This window comes from Austrofundulus limnaeus, unplaced genomic scaffold (assembly GCF_001266775.1).
Source record: "Austrofundulus limnaeus strain Quisiro unplaced genomic scaffold, Austrofundulus_limnaeus-1.0 Scaffold7, whole genome shotgun sequence".
Taxonomy (NCBI): domain Eukaryota; kingdom Metazoa; phylum Chordata; class Actinopteri; order Cyprinodontiformes; family Rivulidae; genus Austrofundulus; species Austrofundulus limnaeus.
In genome coordinates this window covers 4,463,664-4,475,856 of record NW_013952409.1, presented here as the reverse complement: position 1 = coordinate 4,475,856, position 12,193 = coordinate 4,463,664, and the positions used below count along the sequence as shown (strand labels likewise).

General features: G+C 38.3%; 1 long non-coding RNA gene across 1 annotated transcript in view; it reads left to right on the top strand.

The window, feature by feature from the left end:
* LOC106536892 (uncharacterized) overlaps positions 1 to 12,193 on the top strand; it is a 116,428-nt gene that overhangs the window by 93,489 nt on the left and 10,746 nt on the right. The window contains exon 3 of the long non-coding RNA XR_001312585.1: positions 7,660 to 7,696. This is a non-coding gene — a long non-coding RNA (uncharacterized LOC106536892). The remainder of the gene's footprint in view (positions 1 to 7,659; positions 7,697 to 12,193) is intronic.

The window sequence follows — 12,193 nt, the reverse complement described above, 5'->3', positions numbered from 1 at the left end:
GTGTGTGTGTGTGTGTGTGTGTGTGTGTGTGTGTGTGTGCATGTGGTTGGGAAGGCAGGTGTGTGTGTTTGTGTCAAACGCTTGCAGTTCCTGTTTGGGGGGTCCTGTGCTCCTGGCAAACAGTGTCTGGTCTTATCTCTTGTGTTTTATGTTTCTGGCAGGCCGTGGGCACAAGAAGCCCTTTGTGGCCAAGAGGTTTCTGGTCCGACTCCAGACCGGCCTGTGCAGCTGTTCACCACTGTTGGTCATATCTGTGTGTGTGCATGCTTGTGTGTAAGGGGACACATTCATGTAAGTGTGCCTGTAGGCATGCATGTGTATGAATTTCTGAACGTATAGGCATCTATCTGTGTGCAAACAAGAAGCATTTCTACCGATTGAGTCACCCTGGTGTTGATTGATGACCAACAGAGAACTTCTCATTTGTAGGATTTTATTTTTGGTAACAAGGCAAAGCATTTTCACTGCACAGTTCTGTATTCTATCATTGTTTGTATTACTCATAAAAACACAGTCATAATTCTTGTTAAGATCAGATGCTCTTCAAAGTGATAGTTATCTTGCAAATCAACCTTGTTGTGGTCAAACTGTTGTTTAAGACTATTCTGGTTCTCTAATATAAAAAAAAGGCAGATCTGAACATTCTGTTGGACGGAAGTGTCCAAACTTTGGTCTGAATGTGTCATCCAGTCGTGGTTTTCCTTTTCCTTTTCTCCCTCACCTCACCTGGACCCTGGTGACACCACAGAGCTCCTCAGTGGCCTCCTCTGCTCAGTAACACAAAGTGCATTGTGCTTGTGACCCATTAAGCGCTCCTAAAAGGAGTCATTGGTGAAGCCAGAACAAAGCCAGGTGCTGTGTTGGCAGTTGAATGCAGATGGGACAGGAATGTGGCCTCCAGACTCAGCCTTTGGTTATCAAGTGTGAGAGACAAAGAGAGAAGAATATCTGACATGCTTCAGGGCATTAATGATCCTCAGAGCAGTGTCTCTTCTAGCTAAAGGACACATAGATGTCATTAACTGCAGATCTGTTTTATTTAACAAAAATGTTAACGTTATATTTCATATTAGGAGTCTTTGACACTGTACTCAGAGCTGACACACTCCGTCTGTTTTCTTTAAATGAGACAAATGATGCTTTAAAAGCCTTCTTTTTCATATTTAAATCCTTCCGTTGGGTAACATGGAACTCCAGTATTTGGTCTGAATTCCTCCTTATTGTAACTCCACAAGCCCCTCTTCACCCCTTTTTTAGGTGTGTCTAAGAGCAACTCATTTTGAGGCTGTCTCTTTAAATCTAAATGAAGTGCTTCACACCCCGCCCCCCTCCAGCTTCCAGAGGCTCAATCTCTGTTGACAGATAGCTGCAAAAAACTGTGATGTAAGAGTTTAAAACATGTCCTAAAGAATAAAGAAAACTGAGCAGTAGGGTTGGGCATAATCGTATCGTGTGCAATTAATCGTCAGAAAAACATTAATTGATTACTTTTTGGCACTTGATGATTAATATGATTAATGCCACCAGGCAGACTGACTGGGGATCACTCCGGTCAGTCTGCTCGGTGCTCCTCTCCGCTTCAAATATGACGAACATTAAAAAAAAAAGTTCTGTAATTCATTTATCAACACAATTTAAAATATGACATATAGCCTGAAATCTATAATKTTCACACAATTTGGAACAATTTTTTACAATGAGCAAATCTTTCCCACTAAGTTGGTCGCGTGACTGTGAAATAAGGACGTCCAGGGACTCCAGGGGATTAATCGTCAAATTAATCGTTATCGGCTAAATACCACAATTAATCGTGATTAGTTTTTTTCCAGTATTGCCCAACCCTACTGAGCAGGTTGGAAAAAATGACTCAAACAGAATATAAAGATATATTTSCAGCACCACGAAAGACGAAGATCAAATTTTCTGCCTTCTAGAGGGTCCAAGTAAACAACAAAATTTATTTAATGGCTCAAAAAGTGGATTTTGCATGATGTGTCTCCTTTAAGGTGCAGATGTGTTTTGAGTATCCAGTTTTTGCAAATCAAGGCATTTTGTCACATGGCTTGCGTAGTTGTATTCTAGACCGTGCACATTGTTGCTTACCTTCACCCACATTTTTACAGGGCTGAAGCGCTGACGTCTTTGTGACAATAGATCGTCTGAGAATAATTTGAAAATGTTTGGATCTTTTTGAATCGTCTTTTCATACTGGTTCCCTTGTAAACCTGTTTATATGCTGCTTTTCTCTTTAAACAGCTCATCAGACGCTTTATATGTTGGACACTATTTCTATTGAAATTCTCTTTATAATGTTGACATGAAACTGTGTTTTTAATTAGCAAAAAAGCAAATATGCTCTATATTCTTCTTTCCTGTTTTTTTTTGTATCTGTGATTATATTTAATTTTTTATCATTTTTCCCACAAGTCTTTTTATTTCCATGTGTTGCTTTTACTTTTCTCTATCTCCTGTTTTTATTTACCTTATGCATTTCTGCCTCATTATGTAAACAAGGTGGGTGGTCCTTCTTGRGTCAGCTCCTCTCCTATTGGTCAACAGACAGGAAGGAGCAGGAAACTTGTGCTCCACTGTACTGCCTCAGTTTAGCATAACATTTAGTTTAAAACAAAGGCACAGGTAAGTGTTTTCCGCCTTGCCTTTGTTTTAAACCAAACTTTCTTTCTTCCTTCATACCAAAACAGTTTGGATCTAGTCAGTATTGACAAATAGAAATAAAATAAAATAAAATAAATGGGTACACTTGTTTGAGGCTACAKAAATCTATATTATTTTTTATTAGGTATTTATGCCATGTGGGACTTTGAAAGTTTTTGTCTGCACTGGAAATTAGCTCTGATCAGCCCCAACGTGAGAAGTTCATGTGTAATTTTATTGTTTACCTTTTTTAATGAGCCTTGTTTTCTGGCATTCGTGTGCAAATTACTTTATCTGCGACCTGCTGTAATTAAATCTTGTTGCAGACCGGGTTTTTGCACGTCTCATGACAGCACAGATCTACTAAGAARTGTTTTCTTTTTTATCGCACTCAAAGGTTACTCAGAAATTGCATCAAAGAAGCTTAGACTGGCCCTCGAACATTAGCAGGATGCACCAGAACAGACCCAGATCATCTGCCAACATCACAATAAATACAATATTTCCTGGCCTTTGCTTTTAACCATGAAAAATCTACATGTTACTGTATATTTTCATGTTAGTATATCATTTATGTTATGTTTTATAGTGTGAAGTGGTCAAACACAAAACTGATTTCACAGTTTTGTTTTTTTCTGTGATAGATCCAGAAATTAGTTTTTTTACACATGTAAAGATGTTGTCACCATGACTTGATGAGCTGTTATTTAAAAAAAATGCTTGTTGTTTGCTTTGCAGCTGTCACCATCTATCTTGTTCCCTCGTATTTCAAATGCATCATCTGAGACGACCTTTCACCTCTGTGACCGTGTCACTTCCTCTTGGCAGAGATGACCCACTGTGGAGGGGTTGGGGTGGGGGAGTGTAGACAGGTCACACAGGTTAGCAGGTTGGGCTGTCAGCACAGACCTCATGTCCTTAGTGAAGCTGGTGAGGAGCCTGGGTGGTATTAAAGGGGACACATCATACATTTTGTCGTGGACCTGGAGTCTCTCGGAGTGCAGAAAATGTGAATTTGGTCTCTTCTGGTGCTTTATATTCTGTTTGGGTCATAGTTTTTTAAACCTGTTAATTTTTCTTTATTCTCTATGTTTTCTAAATTATTAAGTAAAATTATTTGCAATGGAACAGCCAAATAAGGTCTGGACTTACCAACTACAATTTGGTGGTCTTCATTCTCCTCTGGCTCCAACACATGAGGCTGGATGGACAAGTCTTCCCTTGTTGACATCTTTTAATTAATTTGTAAATAAAATGTTTCTGCGCAGCTATATAGTCTCAAACCCCTCTATCAAATTAGAATGGACCGCTGTAAAATAAATATTGTCAAATGTTTTATCAATGTTTATTTTTAAAGGGATCCATGATTAGTTGTGACATTAGACTTTATTTGATAAACAAATATTTTAACTGTAAAACAAAGACTGTAAAAATACTGTAGGCTGTTTAGTTTTTATAATTTTTAAACTAAAAGTTTTAAACTATTACACGGAAGGGGCCATTTTATTTACACACAAAGCATTCTGGGTAAATGATGATATGGATAGGTCATCGGTGTGAGCGAGCGATATCCACCCTGAAGGTTAATCTTGGACAATATCTGATGATCGACTCTTAAATGAAACCAGAGAGCGTTGACAGAGAGGAGAAGGTAGAAATGACTCAGTCTGTAACTGAAAATATGGATGGAGGACAACAGAGCTGCTTCATGGAAGAAGAACCTCATCTTAGCCTGTTAGCTTTAGCATTAGCCCCGACACTGTCACCATATATATGTATTAGCTCAGCGCTACACATTCTCCTCTCGTCACTGAGATCCTCCATCCACATGATACAGAGGGGAACGCAAAATCCTACAACTGAAAATATGGATGGAGGACCTCAGTTTAGCTTGTTAGTTTGTCACGCTAGTGCCGAGCTAATACATATAAGGCAATATAGCATTGGCGCTAGCGCGAAGGCTAACGGGCTAAGCTGAGGTTCTTCTTCCATGAAGCAGCTCTGTTGTTCTCTCTGTCAACGCTCTCTGGTTTCATTTAAGAGTCGATCGTCAGAGATTGTCCAAGATTAACCTTCAGGGTGGATATAGCTCGCTAGCAGCCTTGCACCGAGGACCTATCCACATCATCATTTACCCAGAATGCTTTGCATGTAAATAAAATGGCTCCGTCCATGTTAAAATATATTTTTAAAAATTTACGAAACTAAACAGGCTACAGTATTTTATACAGTCTTTGTTTTACAGTTAAAATAAATGTTTATCAAATAAAGTCTAATGTTACAAATAATAGTGGATTCCATTTAAAAAAGTATATTTTTAGAAACGATTTCCTTTTATTGAGCGAATGAAAATAACCAGAAAACCAAGAAAGGAATCTCTGGCTTTGGCTTGTTCTGGCCTTAGGCTTTAATGATGTGAAACATCTGTTGACACTGTGTGATTGTACATTTTCATGCATGTAGAAGTCAATCTGATCTTTGTGTTGGAACATCTGGGAAGTGAAGCTAGCGGAGGAATAAAGGGAGAGGGCAAACTCTTACAGACCCCCAAACAAACCGTTTCACAAAGAGGACACTGGGGTCTGCCAATCAAGTGTTTTATTTTTTATTTTTTTAATTAACCTGGAGTTGAAAAGATAGGTGGACCTCTTTAAACAAACTTCGGGGAGACCAAAGAGTTGACTGAATGTTTCACTCCTTTCATGGGCTTGGCTGTTTACTCAAGCTTTGGGCTGACTCACAAATCAAAGTGAATTGTAGAATGAAGAGATTAGGAAACTATTATAAGTCTAAGATTTACCTGCACCTTTGTGTCTTTGTTGCGTCCCACCTGGATGGACTGTTAACAGAGTGTAACAGATGTACATACAAATAGATACACAGAAAACAGAGTAACTTTCTAATGCCGGGGCACAAAAAGCAGCTGTTTTTATCTGCCTTTTCATAGAAGAGGGCCCTTTAAAGGCTGTTTGAAGAACTAATGAGTGTTGTATTGTTCAGAAAGGGGAGATTCCCCTTTCAGTGAGGCATTCACTTGCTCTTAGCGTGGCCTGTCCCGGCAGTGACTGTCATTTTAGGACTTGATGCAGACTTTCTGCACTCCAAGTCATAAACCTGAAATGAAAAAATGTGCAAAGATTGGGACAAAGTTTCAAACAGAAAGAGGAAGTTCCAACTGTTTTACTAGCTGTTCATGGGTCAGTTGTGAGAAATATTACAAGATGTCATCAGACTGGTTTGGATACTTGTGTACAAAACAAAACAAATATTTCGTTCAGGTTCTACTGACTTTAGCTTCCTGGTATTAATTTATTTAACATGCATTGTGGTGATGTGCTCATCCAGGGAGCTCCGGTTTCAAAGTTGGGGCTGGATAATGGAAAACATTTAAAAGCCATCTCAGACAATGTGGAATCTTAAGTCTTGGATGTCTTGCTCCTCATTCATCTGATCCCATTTCCTGACTGCCGAAGAATGAGGGATCTGATTCAAACCTTTGCCTTTCACCTGCTTTGTGTTTCCAGTGTATTGAATTGTTTGAACAAGAAGAAAGAAAAAAATAAAAACTATGTTTTGACAACTTCACATCTCATTTGCTTCGGTGGAACTGCTTCACTGCTCTCCCACCTTTTTTTTTCTTTTTTTTTGCAACTGCCTCTGGCGGAATTCAGCCTGTAAGACCTGGGGAGGAAGGGGTGGGGGATATTTTTTTATATACATATATATTTTTAAGAAAATGTATCTTTCCGACCTACCCTATTGAAAGAATCTTGGTAATTGCCTTATTTCTGTCAATAGATTATCTTTAAATGAAAACCGGAGGTTCAGGCTGTGTCAGAAATCAGGGGCTCTCCGGAGTCCTCTGAAGGTCAAATTTCTTATCTGCTTACGTCACAGCGCCACGCTGGAGGCTGTCAAAATTTGAAGACTCCTCCAATGCGGCTGACAAATGCATCCTCCTTTTTCCCCGATTTGAGGGACAGGTTTGTTGGATTCTTCTTGGCCCACCATATCCCATAATGCATTGCAGGCTGACCGGAGATTTTTTTTTTTCCRTAATGGCGGACAAATCGAGAGAAAAAAGTACAGATTTAAATAAAAATCTGGCATTATAAAAAATTTAATTTTCAAATGGTTATGTTGTTAATGATTTTATCATTTGTACAGATGGTTTTTTTAATATTATTATTATCAGAAATCAAATGAGCTGGTGTAGTGAAATAAACGTGCACCTACGGCCTTTTATTGTGAAGACTTTGTATTTTTGGTTCCTAAAAAATTATCCGAGGCAATTTTGCATTCATTCCAGACATTATTTACACAGAAACACTAAAAACAACCCAAAACACTGTTGTAACCATGCCAGGCCTGGATGTGATGCTGTAGCAAAACTGCAGCAAAAACAGGAAACAAGGTGTGGAGCATGAGCATAAAACCTGCTCACTTGTTTAAAAATGTAAACACTTAGAAGAAAAGCATTCCCTCAAGTTCTAGGTCAGATTAGAGGAGGGGCAATATAATTTTCAAAAGGTTGTGACTGTCTAAACAAAAACACAAGGAACCCTATTTTCAAAAATTACCATTTGCGTTCCATAAAACTGTTTCCATGTGGAATTAAAGCTGAACGGTAAAAACTCTTAAGATGTTTACAAAAAGTTTTCCCTTTTAGCATCTTCGCCTCATCATCAACTTTTGCCTTTGTTTACAAATTCCTTGTCTCATCCCAATCTTTGTGATGAGTAATGAATCTGTGTTTGTGTAAAAATGCCTTCAGTGATCACTTTACAGGAAATCATTATGACAAGATTCAGTATGGGGTGATTCATGCCTTTGCTACAAAGAAATGTTTGCAGGAAATGCCAGTGAAATACAAAAAAACCTAAAGAAAAAGGCTTTATAAGTGTATGACACATGAAGAATTCATGTCTTTTTTATGCAAATTTTGAAATGTATAAGAAATCTTCCACTAAGTTTCAAAACTTTCCTTCTCGTTGTGTCTTATAGGAATGGGATTCTGGCAGTGGAGACAAGTTTGCCTCAGGTAGGATGAAATATCTTCTTATTTCACTAAGAGCTGCGGGTTGGTGTGATCAGATATATTGTTTTTACTTTTTATCATTCAGCTTCTGAGGCCTGATTGGTCTGTGTACCGATTGGTCATTTGTTTTTGTTGCCTGGTTGGCTGAAAAGTACGTGTTTACTCATCCCATTATCAGATCCACCACTGAGATAAGGTGGAGCTAGATGGGTTTTTTTAAGAAATTATTTAGACTAGCTTTATTAATAAAAATAGAGGTTAGTTAGTTGATTGGGTTAAAGAAATGCAAATTTCGTTAGCTAGCATTTATTTATTTATTTACAGGCAGCTGGCTGTTATTAGTAAAGTTTACGAATTAAAGTTATTTAACATGCTCCACCTTAAATGGCCTGATAACAACAGTGTTCCTGTTTGAGAAAAATAAAACCGTTTTCCCATCTTTGGAGTGTAAAATGAAAATAGAATAATCATCCCTTTTTTTGTTTTTCAATATCTGTTTTTAAAACAAAAATTGAATGACCAACAAATACACAGACCTTGATTGATTGTATGAAAAGAAACAAAATCACATTTAAAGTGATGTTGACTGGTTGTTTTAAATCTGCACGTTCTAGCATCCAACAGCTTGGTAGCATGATTAAAGGCAATATGTACGAGTTCTGTTGTTAGTTGTGTTTGTTTTTTGAGTTGTTTCCTCCTCGGCAGGTGCCCCTGCAGTTCTCAGGTGTCACCGTTGCTGTTAAAGAGTAATAGCAGCACTGTCGGGTTTGTAGTTTTGTTTTGATTGAAACAAGTCTGTCTCCTGCAGGAGCCTCAGAAAGTTTCTTCTTCTTGTAGTTTTCTTGTCTGTGAAAAGGTTGAGGGAGCAGTGGAAATGTTTAGTCATTGCTGACGCTAGTGTTACTTTAGAAATGAAACTCTGTTTGTAATCCTCAGCCGGGATTTTACTGCTGTTCACTCTGATTTCAGTAGCACATGTTGGGGTAGCTGACTGGTCAGAGTTATCCACTGATGAGTGTGTGTCCTCAGCAGGTGTGTAAGTCCCTGTAAAAAAAGAAAAGGCAGCTTTCAGTTAGGTAAAGGTCATTTCAGGCTATTATTGACCTTGTTTCTGTCATTTTCACTATCACAATGATGTGATACCAYTATTGTCTCTTTCTCTACCACCGAAACCCAGAAGCTCTGGATTCCTGTAAGTGTTGGCTGTAGGTGCTTTTGCTTCATGTATCATTTAGCACACAGTGACTTATTTGCTTCTTGACTTGGTAACCATGATTTCTTCCCCATTTAAATACAAATGATCATGTTGTCTTGTGGAAAGCACTAATGTTCATGTCTGGGTTGGCGTATCTCACTTTGAAACATGATAAATGTTTCTCCTGAGCTGCTATAACATCAATAAAAACTAAAAGGGAGCTCCAGTTAAGATGGTTGTGCCTCTTTAAAATGTCTCTTTGATCTTGTGGTTTACAGAAAAAGCTCAACTCATCTTTCTGAAACTTGGACCTCGACTTCTTCACCGTGGCAGTAACAAAGGGTTAGAAGCTGTTTTCTGAACGATTCAGCATTGATGGTTGGTAATCTTTCAGCAGCATCAGCAGAAGTCTTGTGTTGGTAAATTTGATCTGTAAGAAGTATTTGAATAAGACTAGAGTTTGTTTCTTTATGATAGATTGTGCAGAAAAGTGAGTCCACTCTCTCTGGATGGAACAGTCCACACATTGGAAAATCAGTGTGGTGTTTAATGTTTTATAGATGTGTTACTGTTAGGGACGCTCCGATCAGGTTTTATTCTGCCGATCACCGATACTGATCAGATTGACTGTCACGCTCGTATGGGCGACATGTTTTGTTTATGATCTGCTCCCTCTATGCGCCTGCACAATTTCTTCCCACTGCGCAGGCTGTTTCACAAAAATCGGCCGATATTGACCGGCGGCCGATCGGTCGGAACACCACTAGTTACTGTTTTCACAACAGAACTACAGTATATTTGCAATGCTGTCTGTGGCCATCTATGGCAAATAGAAATACCGTCATGCTGGCTTAAAACACAAAAACTTCCAGTCCTCCATTTTAAAATAAAAGGCTCTTTGTTATTTAAGAGTATTTCTTTTTCTGATCTTTTGCATCCACTCATCACTGTAGTGCACGTTAGTGAGCGTGGTGGTGCTTAAAGTGAAAAACTCCTCCGAATTCTAACATCTGCTTTTTCTGTTTTTATGTTGTTTATTTTATTTTATTTTTATTTTTTACAATTTTTAAAGCATTAATTGTAATGAAACTCACTAGCTTTAGCGTAGCAGAGCTGTCTTGTCTCTTTGGCAATTTGAAAACTACCCAACTAATGGTTTTTCTGTTTTTATGTTGTTTATTTTATTTTATTTTTATTTTTTTACAATTTTTAAAGCATTAATTGTAATGAAACTCACTAGCTTTAGCATAGCAGAGCTGTCTTGTCTCTTTGGCAATTTGAAAACTACCCAACTAATGGTAACAGCCATTTACCACTATATATTATACAGGACAAGTGCTGCAGCTAGTTTTATTTTAACTATAATTTACGGTGTAATATTACACCACTACACTTTTTTACTACACTATTTGTTGATTTTTTTATCTGTTTTATTAGAAATAAATTTGACTAAATAAATTGAAGAAGTACATTTCACAACCTAATCATTTTATTCAGGTTATTTCTTCAGAGCGCTGTTATTTATGATCTATACTCTGATTTATGTTCATTTATTTCAGTTTTGTATTTGTAGTTCACTGCTAATTATCGCTGATTTGTTTCTTGTTTACTGACAGATGTTTAAGTGTTTTGAAATAGTGCTTTTCCAGGCCAGCGTCACTCACCTTTGTGCAAAAGCCACGTTTCCCTAGCGTGGTTTGACAATGTCCCAAAGATGTTCTCGTGATGTCAGGAATGCGTGGCTCGCTCTGTGTTTAAGACCCTCATAAATGTTCACTGGGGTTGAGGTCAACTGTCACTTTAGAGAAAAGTCCATTATACTTTGTCCTCCGTGGTCCTTTGCCGGTCTTCCAGTAGTTCTTACAAAGCTCCGAGACGTGTTTGGGATCCTCCGGGGATATAAATTCTTCTGCACAAAGATACGAACCAAAGGGTGTTGTTTCTGAGAAGCAAAACACCTCCAAGATTTAAAGGTTCCCAGCATCATATTTCACTGCTGATTTGATCGCAGCATCTTTCCCCCACCTGCTTACTGAGACAACTTCACATTTTTCAACAGATACTCATTTAGAATGCATAACTTAATCTGTTTAATTTCTCGTACTGTATTATTTATCCGTCAAGTGTTTAGGCCTGAAGTGATAAACAATAAATCAAATTAATCGCATGATGAATGAAAATGTGATCAAAAWTTTTATTTTGCCTGCTTGTTTGTTTTCTTTATGCTTCCCTCTTTTCTACTCCTTAGCGTATGCAAGAGTGACCTTGTATTTTTGTCATTTTGTAAACTTCCGTAAGTGCAGTGGAGGGGGATATATGATTATATTATCATTATATTACTTTAAAAACGATCTGTTATGGTTCCTTGAGCAAGTCAGGCTACATCTATGGGCTATACAAAACATGTTCATTAGATTTAATTCGCAAAATCGTTTTCAGATGAGGAGATTTCACCTGGTCAGTTCTGCCTGTTCTGAACTCCTTTCTRAACTAGCAATTTATGCAAATAATATGCTTTTGGCAATGCCCGCCCAACCTTTTGTTTACATTACATTACACAGCATTTATGTTAAAACTTCAGATACAAGCAGATGAACAATGGTACAACAGTAGTGGATGGGCTTCACGTAGTGCAGCCCCCCCAGGTGAGGGCTTGGTAGGGACAGATTGTCCGACTGATGTCAGATGCCTTGGTGCTGGGGAGGACAATACGCGTCCATCGCTGCTTCCCAAGGCCGGTGTTGTGGAGGGGGAAAGGTGGTCCGTGCTGCAGCCCAGCGTCACCGCTTCCAGGTTACCAGGTGAGGGGCTGGGCTTTCTTAAGTGTTGCAAGGTCACCCAGATTGTGATGTAACAATTTGCAGGTGTTTGAAACAGCTTATTTATTGACTCTAGCACAGTGGTTCTTAACCTGGGTTCGATCGAACCCTAGGGGTTCGATGAGCCGGTCTCAGGGGTTCGGTGGAGCTTCTGCCGTGGAGGTAAAGACACATTTGTGTCAAGTCATGTTGACACGCCCCGCTTTTCCATCACTTGCTGCAGAGGATCACGTGAGATTGCTTGGCCAATCAGTGCTGGCCCCACAAAAGTATTTTGTGGATTCAAAACAACAAAAAACAAATTAACTTTAAAATAAATTTTAAAAAAGTTATTAAAAAATGTTAAATGCTTCAAAAAAAATCTCAATTTATTTTTTATTAGTAAAATAGTAAGAAATATTTTTTGGGGGCTGAATTTTTTTATGGGGGCAAATTATTTTTGGGGGCCAGAATAAAGTCATACTGTAATTTGTTGTGAGTTCATGC